Source organism: Aulonocara sp. 'chitande type north' Nkhata Bay, linkage group LG17 (assembly GCF_057382095.1).
Source record: "Aulonocara sp. 'chitande type north' Nkhata Bay isolate Kocher_YH1m ecotype deep benthic linkage group LG17, A_spYH_male_GT1.1, whole genome shotgun sequence".
Taxonomy (NCBI): Eukaryota; Metazoa; Chordata; class Actinopteri; order Cichliformes; family Cichlidae; genus Aulonocara; species Aulonocara sp. 'chitande type north' Nkhata Bay.
The window spans coordinates 7,533,216-7,551,824 of NC_141360.1; the positions used below are offsets into that span (position 1 = coordinate 7,533,216).

General features: G+C 40.9%; 1 protein-coding gene across 1 annotated transcript in view; it reads left to right on the forward strand.

Annotated features, from left to right (window-relative positions):
* LOC147309591 (inactive tyrosine-protein kinase transmembrane receptor ROR1-like) overlaps positions 1-18,609 on the forward strand; it is a 155,896-nt gene that overhangs the window by 99,854 nt on the left and 37,433 nt on the right. The gene's annotated exons all lie outside the window — the stretch shown is intronic.

Here is an 18,609-nt window from a genome sequence, read left to right on the forward strand (position 1 = left end):
GAGCATTCCTACTTCATACTGAAGTCTGCACATGCAGTTTTGAAAGTGGAAAACACAGCGATGATTTGTTTGTCCAGCTACAGCAATTCAATGCTGGTTTGCAAAGAGCTACCCTAAGACGTCCTATAAAGCATATTCATTGAGTAATCACTCACTTTATAACAAGGCCTGGTCTGTAATTTTCCATTTTATTGGTACAGGTCTCATGGGGAACTAAATGAATATTTAATATGAGCCTTTAAAGCTCAGATCTCTCTTGTTCTAGAAAGCTTTTCCACCCAACTGTAGACACGCACATGGTCCATATTTGAATATTTCAGTCCACGGTTTGGAATGTGGACTGTTGGGCCGTCACACACACACACACACACACACACACACACACACACACACACACACACACACACACACACACACACACACACACACACACACTTGCGCGCAGAGTTTGGGGCCCAAAGCAGACACTGACACACACAGTGCTTTGTCTCTATATAGCATCTAATACACTGATGCTCATATTGGAGAAAGTGGGTTACTTCACTTACACACACAACAACTTTAATGAGCAAACAGGGTTTGGTTCATAATGTTAACAAATGCGAAACCTGTGCCATTCATTCGGTTTTAGAGGAAAACGAATAAAAATGATCCAGATCCATAGCAGAATGCCCACAGTGCATCACTCCACCAAGTTTCATGAAATTGGACCTGCTGTTTTTTTGTGTTGACAGACAAAATGCATTGAAAGCATTGATCTGATTTCTAGTCTATAATTAAGTTAGAAAGACGAAGTTTGACAACCTCCCCCCTCAGTATATACATCAATAACAATAGTGTTTGACAACTATTAGAATAGTTTCCAAAGGTAGCTGCATAATCAGAGCCCACCTTCACTAACTTCTGATTACAGTCATTCTGCCCTGTAAGTGGGCCTTAAAATTTGACAGAAACAGCTGAGTTCAGAAAAGAGCAGATCCAGGAGTATAAAGCGAGAATGAATTCTGTCTTCTGGTGACCTTGGTCGATTACTTGAACTCTCCCTTAAATAATGCTGTCTAAAAAGACTTGCATATTTTGTAAGTGGTTTTTGTTAAATGATACTTTAAAGTCACCTAATTCGATACCAGCAGCAAACGCACCCACAATGCCAATCCTCTAATATGAACATGCAAATAAAATTAAAGGAGGCCTTAAGTGGCAAATAAAAACCAAGTTCTACAAAATTCTTTTAGACAGCATCAAAATACGTTCCATAAAACATTTTCATGTTCTTGGCACTCTAACGCTGCCCAAATCAAAATTTTCTTTGTGTCTGGCATGCTTCCTTCGTTTTGTTTTAACGTCTCCCCGGTTATTGGATAAAACCTCTTTGAATTTTTTTCAGTTCGTTTGATTCTTGCAGGATCAAAAGAGACGAAGCTGGATGATTTTCCCCAATGACATTATGGCGAGGCTCGCTGCCATGTTCCATGCGGCGTCCTGTGAATCAAAACTGCTGGCACAAAACGCATGTCAGACACTTAGTATATCCAGTCACACGCTGGCATGAGCGCGGCCTCATGCACGGCCTCGTGCACACGCGCCCCGCTCCCTCTTAAAACATCTGTTTCTGCCGTTTCTTTTTGTTTACATGTTTTTTTTGGTGTCTTCCTGTGCAGCCAAATTACAGCTTTCACAGATGATGCAGTTGGTTCACAAAAGAATCACAATGCACTTTCTCAAGGGAAACATCAATAAAAAGAAGAAATTTCAAAGAGACTTTTGGCTTCGCAGTACGGTCGTGCTGGAAATAAACTGAAATGGAAAATTGAATGAGATTTCAAGTAGGAGGAAGTGATTTTAGCCTCCTTCTGCTACATACTGACATTCACTCACCAGCCACTTCATTAGATACACCTTACTAGAGTTTGATCGGACTCTCTTTTGCTTTCAGAACTGCTTTAATTCTTGATGAGCAAAGTATGGTCGATTATACGATGCTGTCACGTCAATATGGACAAAAATGGGAGGAGGAATGTTTCCATGGCCTTCCTGAAACTATGCTATGAGGGGAAAACTAAGGCAGGCTGAGATATTTAAACAATACTTAATTGGTGGTAAGGTACCCAATTTGTGCCAAGAAAAACCAGAACACCACCAGCAGTTTGAACAATTAGTACAAGGCAAGATAGAAAATTCTGACCATGCAGTGTGAGCGTTGTAGTTAGAAATTGCGACTCATCAGACCTTCGAACATTTTTCCAATCTCCTGTCGTCCCATTTTGCTGAGTTGTGATTTTAGCTGACAGCAGTGGCACCTTTTGTGGTCTTCTGCTGCTGTAGCCCTTCAATGTTTGTGTTGTGTGATCAGAGATGCTCTTCTGCATATTTTGGGTATAACAGGTTTTTCGTTTAAATAGTTCTTTTTATTTTTTTAAAACCTACTTTTATTCCTTGTTGTCGGTTGATTGTCACCTTATAGTCACAAAGTAAGTATCTTTTCTTATTTGTGTTACTTCTCCCTTCCCATTAGCTCATTCTCCACTGCCCTCTAACACCAATAAGGCATTTTCTTTTTTTGTGTGTCATTTTCAGACCGTTCTCTGTAAACCCTAGAGATGGTTGCATGCAAAAACACCAGCTGATCAACTCTTTCAATCATGCCACGTTCAAGTCACCGTTCTTCCCCTTTTGGATGCTTGGTTTGAAACTAGCACTTGAACAAGTGTATGTTATTATAACTGGGACAGTGCCAAACATTCCAGTTGTCACACAAAACCACAATTTTCAAGCATTCTAGTTAAAATACACCCATATGCTATGTATAAAAGATTTATTTTCATTGTCAAAGTATCATTTTAAACCATGAGGTTTCTGCTCTTGCATCATAGTCACACATCATTTTATGGTAACGTTTGTTAAGGTTTATAAACTGCTTTCAAAGGCTTTATACTAGTGATAAAAGTTGGCACAAAGAAAACTTTGATCCAGCAGAACACAGTGATCAGCCTGAGCCTTGAAAAGCTCATCGAGTTAGCTCTTCAACAAACTAGACACATTGTACGCCATGGGTGTGGAAGAAATTACCTTCTCCTCACCTTGTTTTCTTTTCTGTCGACTTTTAAAGGAAAGGGTTGCAGTCAAGCGGAAGCAGCGCGAGCTCGAGTCATTACAGTCATTACAGCCTTCATTTAAATAGACAGGTGCCTCCTTTGACAACAGTGGAGGTGCGGTGGCGGCGGGCTGCTGCTCATCATTAGTGTCACGGCCAGCTTATTAGCTGTAAAGTTAGGGTGGCAGCCATCAAGAAGACAAGTTCACCTAATGATGACACTTGGTGACCTTTGGCCACTTACCTCATACCACAGCTGTTCAGCAATCAAAACGTCTGCTCCTTTAGAGTTATCTGAAAGACATCTGGTTTAGAAGCTTGTCAGTTTGTGTGAATTGTATTCATTTACCCTGCACTGTTTTTTTTCTTTCTTTCACCTTGTATATTGTATATTGCATAGCTTTTTTTTTGTTATACGTAAAATTGTATTGTATTTATTTAAATTTTTACTTTTTAATTATTTTATTTGCATTTTTCTAATCACTAGGGTTTGAGAGTAACGCAATTTCTATTCTGTGTATGTCCTGTACATGTGGCAGAATTGACAAATAAAGTTGACTTGACTTGACTTGACCTCCTGCTCCCAAGAAGCTGAAAGTGACAGCGGTGTTGTAGGGAAGAATTATCCGCAAGTATTGCTCATAAATTTTGGGGAAAATTTCTCGCCACCCACCTTGTTGAACCTGAACGCAAACTTCAGGTCCTCTGTGCTGCCTTTGCTTCAGCCTGGGCTGAGATTTCCATCCCCTCTGAGCCGAACTAAAAAGTATACACTCTGTGGTGTGCAAAGGATTACAGTGTGTGTCCCGAGGGTTTGGTTTTTAGTGCGGAGAGCCTCGAGGTTTCAGCTCACAATCCAAGCAGTTTGTGTTGAATGGAGCTGCCTGAGACCAGAGGAAGGAAGTGCAGTAAAGCAGGTCTGAAATTAGGGGGGGAAAGACACGTAGATGATTGAGAGATGGAAAGAGACATCTTAAAGTTTAAAGCATGGCATTTTGGAATGTTAAAGGTTTGGTGAAATGAAGATATTTCAGGGCTTCTGTCTTTCCAGATGCCAACAGCTAAAAATGAGCAGCACCAATAGATGGTCAGTAATTAAATATGGATATGTGGCTATGCGTGGCATGTCTGTTTACTTATTCTTTCTGTTTCTGTTGTTCCAGGTATGGAACAGTGGAAACCTGAAAATTGTTTTAATTTTCAGGTTACAGCCGAAACATTATGCCAGTTTCGCAACCCTCTTAATCGCAAATTTTGTCATTTTAGGATACTTTTGCTAAGAGTTGGATGAGATGAGTTATGTGTACATGATGACCCACGGCACACTGCTTTACAGCCGCCTCTCTCCTGTGTAGTACACACAGCTCTCCTATCAGGTCCCGGCATCCCACTCAAATAGGGAAGGCATAATTATACCATGAAAATCAGCTGTGTCAGTCAGCCTTCCCCTGACACCACACCACCCCTCCCCTACAGCTGAGCCATGTACCACACCCCACCACAGTGTATATGTACATTTTTAATATTAACTTACTGTAAATTAGTGTTCATTGGTAGTGCCTGTAATGTTATTTTGTTTTATGTGATGGATATGTTGCACGAATCAGTTGTGTTTTCATACACCAGCGAAGCAAGCAAGCGCCGCTGCTCTAAATTTTAGAAATTCGATGTAAAACGCGACGTAGCTTGCGGCCAGTGCAGCCAGTGCAGGTGGCCAGCAGGGGGCGACTCCTGTGGTTGCAACAGACAAGTGTGGGCCTAACTTGTCCGAGTGCAGACCAGAAATCCTTTGCTATTGTCCAACAATAAAATTGCAGCACAACAATATGAACTGTATTTTTAATTGTTTTATAGTGATAAGCTGAAAGTGTTATTTTTGAGGCTTCCTATGTCCGTGTTTCCAGCCTTTGATCGAAGCCATTTCACTTGTACAAACATTGTAGCTTTATATTTACAGCCATGCATGGTGTATTTTCCTCTAATATCTGAAAATGTGCCTTCAGGTCCACCTGTCATCTGTCCAAGTTAAGCTTCAACGCCTAATTGCTGTGAGTTACTTTTGACTCGCATCAAATCTAAAGCGCTGATTCAGTCCACAGTCCACTATTATATCAGCAGTTACCATAATTAAGAAGCAGATTACTGTGTCAGGGCTCCTGCTTGACATTCTCCTCCATCTTCTCTCCACCTTGGAGATGTTTTCACAGAGCCTGCACAAACACAGGGAGAGGGGGGAAAAGTCTCGCCTGCCAAAATTAGAGCGCCCCAACTTTATTCATTCCCTTTTTTTCTGCCTATGCACGGCGAGTGGGGTGAAGGGAGTGAAAGACAAATACTGTTAGCAGAGTAGGAGGACGATGGCACCATTAACATTTGGGAGTTGCATGTTTTTCTTTGATGCCGGAGTCCGGTCGGGGTCGGGGGCGCTCAGGTGTGATTAGCCGCGTGAGCCGGCGTGAGATTCCGATGTAAGCTCCCATCAGAGGCAGTTAAATACTCCCAGAAAAAGCTAGCATCTAAAGTCCCCACGCTGCGATAAAGCTGCCTAAAACAGTGGAAGATGCAGTTATTTACTCTCTTTTTCTGTCTGCATTCGAACGAGACTCACATTAGGCTGAACCTGATCTTTAAATGCCTTTTTTAACTTGAATTATAATGTTAAAACACTAAAGGGAGGCACTGAATGCATGACTTGGAAGTTTGCATCATTCATATGGTTAAAGCAGCTGTAAAATATAAAACCTGAAAGATTTTTGTGTTGGTGCCAAACCCACAGAGGTATCACCCAACTCTACATTTCCTTTTAGTTCTGCAGAGCTTTGACCCAAAACCCACAATACAGTTTCTGCATGGAAGTGAAAGGCACACAGGTGTGATTAGCAGCTAGCAGACCAGATATTTTTCCTCTATACTGGTGGAGACCAAAAGCAAAGCCATAATAATATTGATCATACATTTACTAGATGACAAGAAACACAACTAACATAAGTTAAATGCCGGTGGTGTTTTGTGTCTGCTGGGATGTGTTTTCCATCTTCCTACAGATTACAGGTTATTTGCTCTGCCCTTCCTGAAGTCCAAGATAAACTAAAGAACTTATCTTGGACTTCAGGAAGGGCAGAGCAGACCCGGCCCCACTTTACATTCACGGGAGCTGTGTGGAGAGGGTACACTCCATGAGGTTTCTGGGCGTGCAGATATCTGATGACCTCTCCTGGACTGCAAATACTACAGCGGTGGTTAAAAAGGCCCAGCAGCGTCTCCACTTTCTGAGAGTGCTCAGGAGGAACAACCTGGAGGAGAGGCTGCTGGTGACATTTTACAGAGCCACCATAGAGAGCATCCTAACAACATGGTATGCAGGGTGCTCAGCTGCAGACAGGAAAGTACTGCAGAGGGTCATCAACACAGCCCAGAAGATCACTGGCTGCTCTCTGCCCAGCCTGGAGGTCACTGCAAACTCTCGGTACCTCAGCAGAGCTGGCAATATCATCAAGGACCACTCTCACCCCAGCAACCAACTGTTTGAACTATTACCGTCAGGCTGACGGTACAGGTCACATAAAACCAGGACAAACAGATTCAGGGATAGCTTCTTTCCCAGAGCTATCACCGTAGTAAATAAGCACAAAAACAATTGAACCTATTCCATACCGTCACTGTCATTATATTATGCTGCTATTCATACTGTCATTATATTAATGCTGCTATCCTGTATATATTGTACATACTATTGTTTGAGTACTTACGATTGTTTTTTTTGTACTTTTTATATTTTACATTTATATTTATTATTGAAACTTGCACCAAGGGAGTGACACTCCAATTTCGTTGTACTCTGTACAATGACAATAAAGGCTATTCTATTCTATTTCCTAGTTCCTTTTCAGATTTTCAGAAACAGCAGCTTATATATGTTTCCCCCCCTCAAAATAAAGATGTTGACTTACTGGATATACACAGTTTTAATCTGACAGAAGCAATAAACACACTTTACGTAACACAGCCGCCGATCCCAGAGTCTCTGTCTGTGTTTATAATACAGGGGTTTTCTCGCTGTTTGAAAAGATTAATAACACTGCACCCCGGCTGTCGAGGCTGTTTAAATTTCGCAAAACTTTCCCCCGCTGCTTTTCTCTCGGCGCTGGTAAAAAAAAAAAAAACTTAAGAAAATCACAAAAATGGCTGTTTTCTTTTTTTCTTATTTCCTCCTTTCCCTCTCCTGTGCCTCCTTTCTCCTCAGTCCACTCTGTGCCGAAGAATAAAAGAGAGGCAGGTTTAACAGAGAACAGATTCTCTCAGCTCTGTTTTCTCTGGCTCCTTTTTTTATTTGGTCAGAGCTCTAACCTTTCTGCTCATTGCTTACACTTAATCTTCCTTTCACTCGCTTCGACGTATCCCCCTTTTTAGGAAGTGAACGGTTGAATGCGCTCGATGAAGGACGCGCTGTGCTGGTTTACTCATCATTAGTGTCCATCAAGAGCTGAAAGTCTTTATTGTATCAAAATTTCTGTTGTAGTGAGTGTGTATATATATGTGTGTGTGTGTGTGTGTAATATCTTTATTTACTTTTTATAAGCTTGCGATTAATTTGCCGGTTGATCTCTCGTTTACATGTAACTTGATGACTTGAGGTGATTGCTCCAATCAGGTGTGTTTAACTGTAATATAGTGTAAACGCACATTCAGTCTTAACTTTTCCTGTGTGTGTGTGTGTGTGTGTGTGTGTGTGTGTGCGTGTGTGTGTGTGTGTATACATATGTCCTCTGTATCTCAGTGTGCATGTGGCTGTGTGGCAAGAAACCAACCAACACACTGTATAAGGCTCTGTAATTAGCCAGCTGTCAACACACTAGATTAAATCGACCTTGGAGCTGAGGAGACAACGGCCCGGAGGCGTGCTCCGCCTTTTAGCCTGCTGGCAATCCTGTTGTACACTCAAAGCATCAAAGGGTTAAAAAAAAATAAAAATCCAGGCGCAATTTGACTTTGTATAGACGGGACCGTGGCGTGTGTGTGTCCCGCCCTGCACGGTGCTGGGGCTGATTGACAAATTAGTTTGAGGAAGTCGTTTTCATAACGTGTAATGACTTGAAGATGCCACACAAAGTTGATGCTGTAGCTTGACGAGGCTCGTGCGCCTGCAGTAATCAAAACAGACTGATTGAGACCCTGAAAAGTCTTTTCTTCCTCATGTAGAGCAGCTGTTATGAAATGTTTGTGCTTGCAATATCTATGTAATTGGCACCGATTTATTAATACGGCTTGTAATTGCACACTTGATGTACGGCACTGCCTTCTAGGTGTGTTCTGCAAGCAGGGGGGAGGATAAAGCGATGCCGTCGAGGGTTTTTTAATCTGGCAACGATCAGCAAAGCATGCAAAATTAAACCACAATTAAGCTTTTAAATTGAATAATTATTTAGGGAATCTATTACAGATTTTCAGCTCAAGGCTGTATCTTGTATTTCCCTCTCAAGATCTTCCAGCTCTTAGGCAACAAGAGACCGCAGTCACGTAGTTTAATCAGTATAGGGCCGTTTCTGTAGGGTGTTATCTTCTCAGTAAGCATTTCTTTTGAGTTTAGGCTCACCTATTGTCTTTGTGGTTACTAGCTTCTTCTTTTTTTTACACTGACTGCAGTGTTTTATGTGGTGCATTCACATTTTATCTGCTGCCTTCCAGTGAAACTCTGGGTAATTACATTTTTCCACATATGGCAAGTTTCCTTAAAACTCTCTCTTGTTATTGCACAGCTACTAAGGTGCCTTACAATGAGTAGACCAGCCTGATGAATGTGAATCTGCACCAGCTGGTTAACATAGCTTAGCATCAAAACTGAGAACAGGGAATGAGCCAGCCTGCTGCTGTCCAAAGTAAACAAAATTCAAACTGTTTGTTTAGTCCATTGAAAACACTGAAATGCATCAACTGCCTTCAGGACTCCCAGAAAGCACCACACATAACCTCCTGCAACCCTACAATCTGGGTTTTGGTTTTTTTTAAATCACTTTAGCAGTTTTACAGATAACACAATCAACATATAAAATGTGAATCTGTGGTGTTGGACAAAGCCGAGGTAGCTGCTTCCTTTATTTATGTCATCATGCTAGCAACCCCTGGCGATAGAGTCGCATTCAGCATACAAACGTTATTTCTTAACTTCAGGAAGAAGGTGAACATGCTGTTTGGCTAACCGGTTGCCTTATTTGATATTAACAAAACCCCAAATGCATGCTAACTCTGAAACGAGGTGCAAAAAAGTGTCCTGTTAGTTCAGAGAGATATGCAGGCCCGCCATTTCAAAACCACTCGCCCATTAAACCCCCCAGCCCGCAGCATAGTGCATGTGCTGTTTTTGGTCACAATAGACTCTTACTGAGACTGTGAACTTGTGTGCTGTATTGAGAAACCCTGGATTTTGGTTTCACTTCTTCGCACCTCGGTGCCAGTGTCAACACGGCTGCGGTTCTCTGATGCTGGCCAGGACTGATTATGATTTGCTCTACACCACAAGCATCGCACCCATTCAGACTGAGGGGATGACAGGCCCTCTCAATTTTTGGATGCATTTCTTCTCGACCACATGCTGATTTTCTTCAGCGCTTCAGACTAACACATGGGGCTCTTCTCTCTCTTTTAATTTTAGGAGTAGGGGGAACACATCTGTCACACTGAAAGTCTTTTTTCTTGCCATTCGGACTTGCACGCAAATGGCTCTGTGAGTTTTCTCAACCTGCTTGCAGTTTAATTGGGGTAAGAGCAGTAGCTGGTGGACAGTCCCCTATTTGCTTATGTTTATCTGCAAAACGTGGAACATGAAGCGGGGAAACTTTCTTGGCGAAATTTATAAAAAGGTATTCTGTCCATGTTTGGGTCATTCAATGAAAGCCAATCAAATCCTCCAGCCTGACCCCATTAAAATAAGCTGGTGTGTGTATCATATAATTCACTGGTGAAATTGTCAAAAAAGGGCATTATAGTTAAAGGTTCAGTGGTCACCTCACCAGGTGAAAAAGCAAGTTATAGCATATTAAAGGTCTCCTTTTTACCTGCATTTGCATATCAGACTCAGCTTCTAGTCTAGTCGTCAAAACATAATCGGTAGGCGCTCTGATGCTTCGTGTTCAAATATGAGTGTGTTTACTGTTCCACTTTGAAAAACAAAGGTTGTTCTGCAGGGACATTTTGAACCTCTGTACTTTGCATAGATTGGGGCCTTTTTCCCCACAAGTAGGCGTGCAAAAAATGCACACTCACAAACCGAGTCAAAGAAGTGCCCACAGAGTTGCTCTTACAAAGCCTATCTCTCTCACATGTTTAGTTAAGTCCTCGGCGGGGCTTAATTGCCGTCTTGTTTGGGATTCTTTTTAGCGTGGTGCTGATTGATTGGGGATCAGGGCCCTAATATGGCTCATCGGGGACGGGTCCTTTTGACATGCCCTGGTCCCAGAGCACCAGCGGCTGTTTGAAATCAGAGATCCCACCACAGCCTCCCTCCCACAAGCCCCACCTAAATGCTGCCCCACACACTCGGGGGGGGGGGCATAAATTGTAGACGGCCTTAGCCATTAAAGCAATTTACATTATTAGGCATTAGACGCGACACACGTCTGTCTTTACACACATGAGTTTTCATACACCACTCTTTATTAACGGAGCTTTCGCACACATGCTTGGACAAGGCCGACTTCCTGTTTCCCAGGTTTCTTTGTGTATGTGTGTTGGTGATCTCGTTGGCAGGTCTGGTCAAGGTCAGATCTGGCAAAGTGTGTGTGTGTGTGTGTGTGTGTGTGTGTGTGTGTGTGTGTGTGTGTGTGTGTGTGTGTGTGTGTGAGAGAGAGAGAGAGAGAGAGATATTTTGTGAATCACAGTTTCTCCCTGAGGGTTAGAAGGTCTACACAGGGTATTTGGGTTTTCCCTGAACTCTGCCCTAAACCTCCCATGAACACACACACACATATACACTTTTGCACAGGAAAAAAGGGAACTGTATGCAGAGAAAGTGCTCTTTCTTTGCCCTTGGTGGTGTGTGAGAGAAACAAATGGGCACAGTGTACATTGTGTCTATTTAGAGGTTATATAGAAGCTTTTGTTAGCAGTTTAGATCGCTGTCCTGCCAGCGAAAGCCAGATGGCATGCAGCACTTAATGTGATCAATGCAGTTTGCGCTGAGAGTGTTATTATCTTCCATCAGTTCAGGTCAGTTTATCAATCAGTTTAGCATTTATTAGTCCTGGCGCCCACCAAATTGCATGCATGTGACCAAAGGCCATTCAGGGTTTTGATAAAGTCTCCTTTTCTGGATTTTCTTGAAAAGCTAGATGAACGCAACCTCACTGGACCAATTCTACAGTTTTATTAGTGTCAGTGTGAGGCAGAGAGCCCAGATTACGTATGTTTTTCTGTTTTGATCAGATTCATTCACTGCTGTGAAATGATGTCAAACTCATCTTAGGTGGGCCAGGATAGGGTGAGGTCAAGTATGAGCAAATTTGGGCTGCTGGAGCCTGGTGACAAAACTGATTAAATTATGTTTCTTTTTCCAGCCTGTGTTCAGCTCTGTTTTTGTAAAGACTGTAAGAGATATATTGTATGCCTAGAGTTTACACTGCTCCTGCACTTTAGCAATTTTAAAGTGGACTTTATAAAATGCTGCTGACCCAGTCTTAGCATGAAAACTCTTAGTCTGTGTGGTGAAAAATGACACACAGACACCCATGTTCATAACTGAGTCTTATGAGTCACAAATGAATTTGCCAAATGCATTACAACTGGGATCGCATACCTTTTTGATTTCACCCTTCCCCATAGCCATTGCTTTGTCTGACCACTGATAATGCTTTCTGTAGCACTTTGATACATTCTAACGATACACTTTGACACTTTCACATCATCGTCAGTCCAAAAAAATAAAAATAAACAAAGCCTCCAAAAGTTAACCCACTCAATACATTTATTTTAAGTGTGTTAAGTGATTTTTTTATATACACCATGTAGTACTATGTGGAAAAGCAGAGATATATCAGGATATCCATTTTTTTTATAAAATGTTAGAATCTAAAAAAAAGTTGCATTTGCATTTGTTAATCAGAAAATCTTGAGGACTCGACCGCCTCAATAAGAGCTAAAGTGAAATTATTTGCTATTAGGAGATCATTTTGACTTCATGTCTCTTGGTATAAACACAGAACTCAAAGAATTCCTATTTTAAATTGATGGGGAAATCCCCCAAACAGCAAGGAGGGTTGTTTTTGCAGCCAAGCCAGCAAACACTTTAAACAGTTTTCATCTGATTTGACCTGTGATTCCATACATGCCATTTCCATGTCTAAGTAAACAATCAAATTAAAGTTAATTTAGCTAATGCTTCAGAATAACTCCCCAAATATGTGTCTAGTGGTGTTTTGCGCTGGCTTGCTTCTAGAGGGACTTTGACTTTGTTATAATGCAGCTTCGGCTGATAAGCAGTTCGTGTGAGTCGGCGAGGTTCGTGCATGCACAGAAACCTTTTGGTTTGTTGAAATACTATAATGTTTCCTCCATCACAAAAAGGTTCTGTGAACATACACAAAGTTGCACATACGTACACATATATCAAGCACATTGTAAATATATACGACAGCTGTGAGAGGGTTTGCCTGGCGCTTTCACCAAATGAATAGTTGTGTTTGTTTCCACGAGTGCAGGAGCCTTAACTTATCTTATTATTGGAAGGTTGGACCTTGAAGACAAGTCATATCCCTTAAAATACCTTCAGCAAAACCATTTTTGAGTATGCCTGTAAGTTCTTATGTCCGTGTCAAGATTTGTGCTTTACACCGGTTGTCACACAGCAGGTGAATATTGTACTATTATGGCTGGAGCATTCCAATAAATATTTTCTGTTGTACTCACATTCCTTAAGCTTGGTTGTGTGCTTCAGTTTCATCAACATATTACTACTTGCCTGTAGTTCCCAGGAACTCCAGACAAAATGCCTGGATACTCTGAATGTAAAATGTGTTGAGAAACAGCAACACGACTGATGTGTATAGCAAAGGAAAGGGGGTTCCACCTGATCACATTGGGTAATAATTGTTCATTCATCCTAAAAAGAAATTTATAAAGTGAACCAAAGATATATTTTCAGTGACTGGGATCAAAATCCAGTATTTTGCATATTGATTTCTGACACTTTTTACTGTTGTTTCCTTTTAACTGCTCTTACTGCAAACTTTAGCACAGAGGATCTGGTCTTCATTGTTAATCAAACATGCTGCACCTTTGTTCACTCTATCACCTCCTACAAGGACAAAGAGCCAAATTCAACACCGCACCCGAACTGAATATATCCAGCAGTAAATTAAAAAGAGGCTGTAAAAGAAAAGAAAGAAAAAATCTACATGTATTTTATGACATCTGTTATCAACATGCAGTTGAAGAGTATCCCTTTTCTCAAATGTATTTCTTAGACTATCTTTCTAACCCCCAGAACAGTGTTTAAAGTCACAGGCTCAGGTATAGCTCCCTGACATTTTCATTTTGCTAGTGCGAATTTTGAAAGGGTTAATGATGTTAGGGTTTGTTTGGTTTTTTTTACATTGCAGTAGATATAATTTTAAGTTTCACCTTCCTTTTCACCTGAAACCTTTCTACCTTTCTAAAGTGCTTTGCACTTTTGGCAAATCACTTTGTAAACTGCTTTTAAAGGTGCTATATAAATAAAGTGTGTTATCATTTGTAATGCTTTTTTTTCCGTGGGAATTGCAGAAAATGTATCCAGTGGACAAAGGCATACAGAAGATACTGTCAGCAGTTCATTAGAAGCTTTGTTTAGTTACAGGAATGTCGTTTAAGGTGGATGTCCTTAAACTGAACATAAGTCTTTTTGTGTGTTTTCTCTGTCATACAGTCCCCAGTGTGTTTAAAGACGGATTATTTATGAGCTTCACAACAGTGTTACCTTTCTCCGTGTCTTTTGTGATTCTTACTCGCTCTCATCAAGGATTATTTCAGTTTCCTCAGGAAGCCGTGCTTGTGTTCAAACATGCACATTCTTGTTCCTTAAGCACCGTCAGTAGCCAGTTAGCCAAAACATGTGTCCTCCTGTCTTTTTTAAGTGTCTGTCTCTGTGTGTTCAGATTGGGATCTGTGATCTAGGCTATAAGCTGTCGTAAATCATGCACAAAAGTGTGTGTGTATATATCTGTGTGTGTGTGTGTGTATATCTGTGTGTCGGGGGGTAGAAGCAGGTTTGCTCCTGGCAGTCTTGTTTCACTCTTCTTTATTTTCTGCTTTCCTTTCTTCTCTCGTCATTATTGTTTCCACACGGATGTTTGCTGGCAGCCTGGAGTCAATTCAAGGAATGCTATTAAGAAAAAAGATAAAGTCAGGAATCTATTTGCAACAGAGATATGGAAAACAAGAATAAAATTTGTAATAGCTCTCCGGGGGGAGAAGACCTCTTACGAAAATAAATTACGAACTGATGTATTTGTTATACTCGACTGACAGTTTGGAATTCAGAGCCCTAATTTTTTGTTACATGGAAGTCAAACATTATAAGGCTGTTTTCCCATTTTGCTGGTCCTTCCTGCTTAAACGACTTTAGATGTTCTGAAAATTATCAACATTTCTATTTTTCAGATATCAGAGCTGCCAGGTTCTTTGTATTTTGTATTTTATTAATCTTTGACCCTCCTTTTAATGTTCTTCATCACACTTTTTCCTTTACTTTCCTTTGCTTTGGGTTATAGTTTTTGCTAAGGCATTCATGTGGCTATTCAAGCGAAAACCCTCCAGCCCTCTCCTCCTCAGGCAGCAAATTCGACTCTGTGACCCCTGAGCTCTGTTTGTTTGTATGTATGCGTCTGCCGAAAAACCACTGGGTTTATGTCAGGCTTAAGCAGACATATTGCCTCCTATACTCCTAATTGACAGACAGATTGACACCTTCACTGCCCAAACCCTCCACCCTCCAGGACCTCTGAGTCCCTTCTGCCCTCTGGGAAAGTGATGTCACCAGGTCAGGAGTTTTGTGAGGAGTGATGGGATTGATGTCGGTTCCTTTCCTGCATGTTGAACTCTTGTATTAAACTTTTCTGGGTCTTATAGCAGAGCGCAGTGCAACACCAGCATCTATATCTGGGAGTCATTTTTGCGTTATTATAGATAAGATAAGTATCTAAGTTGCATTCAGTGAAGTGTTTTACAAAAATAATTTTCTAGGTTTTATCTCAATTCAAGAGTTATTCAAACAGACAGCTTAATGAAAGCTTTAGCTTTTATTTTTCAAAGTCACTAATCACTGCACTGGCTTTTCAGTAAAAATCAGTTGAAGTATGTGCAAGAATTCTATATTTGGCATTAGCAGACAAACAAAGACTGCGACTGTAGACTATGTTCAGACCAAGTGATAAGCAATGAGACTGAAAAATGAAGCCAGAGTAAAAATATTCAAAGGGTCAAAGCCACTGAGTAACTAACTTTGTTTCGGAATAATTCTCTATTTTGTTGTCTTATTTCATTGTTTTATGTAAACAACACTCTTCTTCCATATTTATTGATACAAAGTTGCTCTTGTAAAAGAGGAAATTTTTTTAAAGTGAAGTTGTTCACAGTTTTCCAAAATGTCTGGTTTTGATTCTTTGGCACCTGGTCTCTTCAGAAGTCTACCCTTTCTGCTGGTCAGTGGAGCACAGATGCTACACCTTAAATATGACTCATTAGGAGAGAATTCTAATGTCTAAACCCCGGTTACAGTCGCAGTGAGATAAATATCTAGAGAGAGAGATTTTTTTATATATTAGCACATAATTAGCTGGTTTCCACTGCATCATCCTTTTTAACCTAGCTAGCATTAGCTCACAGCTTATATGGTCACTCCAGTGTTTGGTTACTTGTCTCTTAAAAGGCCATAGAGGCTCCAAAACAGTAGTCCACAAACCAAACCAGTGACACATCCATGTTTTATACACTTTGCCTTAGACCCACTGTCTGTGTGCTTAAAAGTGCAGCCTCCCCATTTATTTAAATGATACCAGACTGAGTGGGTAGCCAGGCAGGCAGTAAAATAACAGCTGGATCATCTGTAAACGGCAGACACTGAATTCCCCATTTGTACTGTTTACCCCGTTACTGTTTATATTAATACTGTGATACAAAACCACAGAAGAAGAAACCTTCTTCCTCCTAGTATTATAAAGCTTCATTCATGGTTTTGGCACCCAATAAACCCTCATACTGATGGCTATATTAATCAAGCTTAGCATTCAGGCAGTTTCGACCATACTACCAAAGTTTTGCTATGCTGGATGGAAAAAAACTGTGATTTTGATTTTGTTTTCAGAGAAGCCTCCTTATTTTTTTCCCTTTTTAAAAAAATGCACACCAGCTCAAATTAATCCCTCATGTTTGTTCTTACATCCTTCTTCTCTTAGCGCTCTGTTAGTTTCCTTCTCTCTGACAGAAGCCTCTATTGTTGCAGTCAGCGAGCAGCAGTAACATGATGACCAAGAGGGCCTTCTCTCTCCATTGTATCCTGATGCAGTGCCTCAGTTTGCCCTCACTTGCTGTTCATTCCCAGTGTGGTCACGGGCCACTGGCAGCCACAGATCCCAGTCAGCCTCAGCCTCTGGTGGCCATTTTGGCTCCCTGTCAGTAAGAGATCATTACACAGCCCTACTGTGATAATGAAATCACGAGTGCACACCAATGGAGAGAGCCCAACATGCTGACGAATGCGTGTAGATTTCACCTGCTGCACAGACAAATTGAAAAACGGAGACTTAGATGCACTTGTGCATCTGCACTTGTGCATCTCCAGATGCACAAGTGCCGTCTGATTTGTTGTTGGGCATCTTTAATCTGTTGCAAACATACATAGCATCTAACACATAAATTTGCAAACAGTTGTATTCAAGTGATACAATACAACTCATGAGCTTTACTGGGCATATCCAACCAGTCACCTTCTTTTCTGACTCTCTTTAGATGATTTGCACATCATTGCACTTTGGCTTCTTTTACATGACAATTATGAATTTATACAACGTAATATGTATAATGGGTTGGTAACAAAAAGGTACATTATCAACTAAATTTGCAGGTTTAGAGCAGCAAAAAGTTATTGGTCATGTTAGACCTCCTGATTCTGTCAAAGCATTTATTATTCCTGTCAAACCAGGATGAGAGTGATTAAATAAAAACTAGTTTAGGGGCATCCCTAATCAGGATACAACAGCTGTGACCTCATGTTGCTAGCAGCTCATCTCCTCTTCACTCAGCACCCAGAGCAGCTAATGGAAACAAAACCCTAAAATCTAAAGTGTCATCAGGATTTCCCTCCCCCTTCTCATCATCCTCAAATCCTTTCCTTTCCATAGCATGCTCCAACAAAGAGCATTGAGATTCACATCCCTTTACCCCACAACTCAGCACAAACCCATCATCACAGACTTCTTATGGGGAAACACTCGAGCTTATATCCTCAAGGCTTAAAGGTTTCTTTCATTATCAGAACCCTACACCAAAGTTTAATCCTCAAATGAGACCAGGACGAGGCCGCTTGTCATATTCTGGAGTAAAGAAAGTGTGTGCTCATTCGTGTCACAGCCTTTTTGAGCTGTGTTCATGTTCTGTGTTCATTGGTCGGACAGTTATCTTCACTGCCATGTGTCCCACTAATGAATAAAAATCGTCACGGAAAAGTTAAAGCAGATAAGAGTGAAGACGAGTCATCACATTGGAAAGTGGAACTGGGAGAGTTTGCGGAATCTGTGGAAATACTGAGAACTTTGGACGTTTTGATGAATATGGTTTAAAAAATCCAGATTGAACAACTTATTAGAGATATTCAGAGTTGACTCAACATTTTTTAACATTCTTCCTTAACTGAAAACTCTCCCTTTCCTGATAATTCTATGTTTGTGTTAAACCACAGCCCTTAAATCCCGGAACGTGTCTGTGTCATTGTACTGATGTTCTGACACAGTATTAGTCAAGAGATCAGAGAGAAGACATCAAAACGAGCCCACTCCATCCTATCATCAGTTTGTGGTTTATATGTTTCATTGTCCAAGCACGTGTGTTTCTGCCTATGAAAAACTGAAAATGTACAGTGCAAAGGTTTTGAGCCACTCCTAATTTCTTTAGAATTTGCTTCTAGGAGCCAGACTTTCTTGTGATGTTTATTAAAATGGTCTTGAGCAACGATTCTCGGTGCTTTTTCACAGTTGTTTGGACATTGGCTGCTTTTTCACAGTGTAGTCCGTGCACGTGACCAGTTCAAGCAACTGACTGCTGACCTATGGCTTGTTCAAGCATAAAAAGGCACCTTACTCAAATGATGAATCAGTGTTGTGTCAAAACATAATCGAAAACTTCGCAAGGTACCAATTTGAAATTGCAACTTTGGGCTAGCAGCCTGTAGCAATTGTTCCCATTTATCTAGCTGAAGCAACATCAAACAAAAAACTTAAATGGCCTTCAAGGAAAACTATTCCTGAAGACTACTTAAAGAAATTATAAGAAAG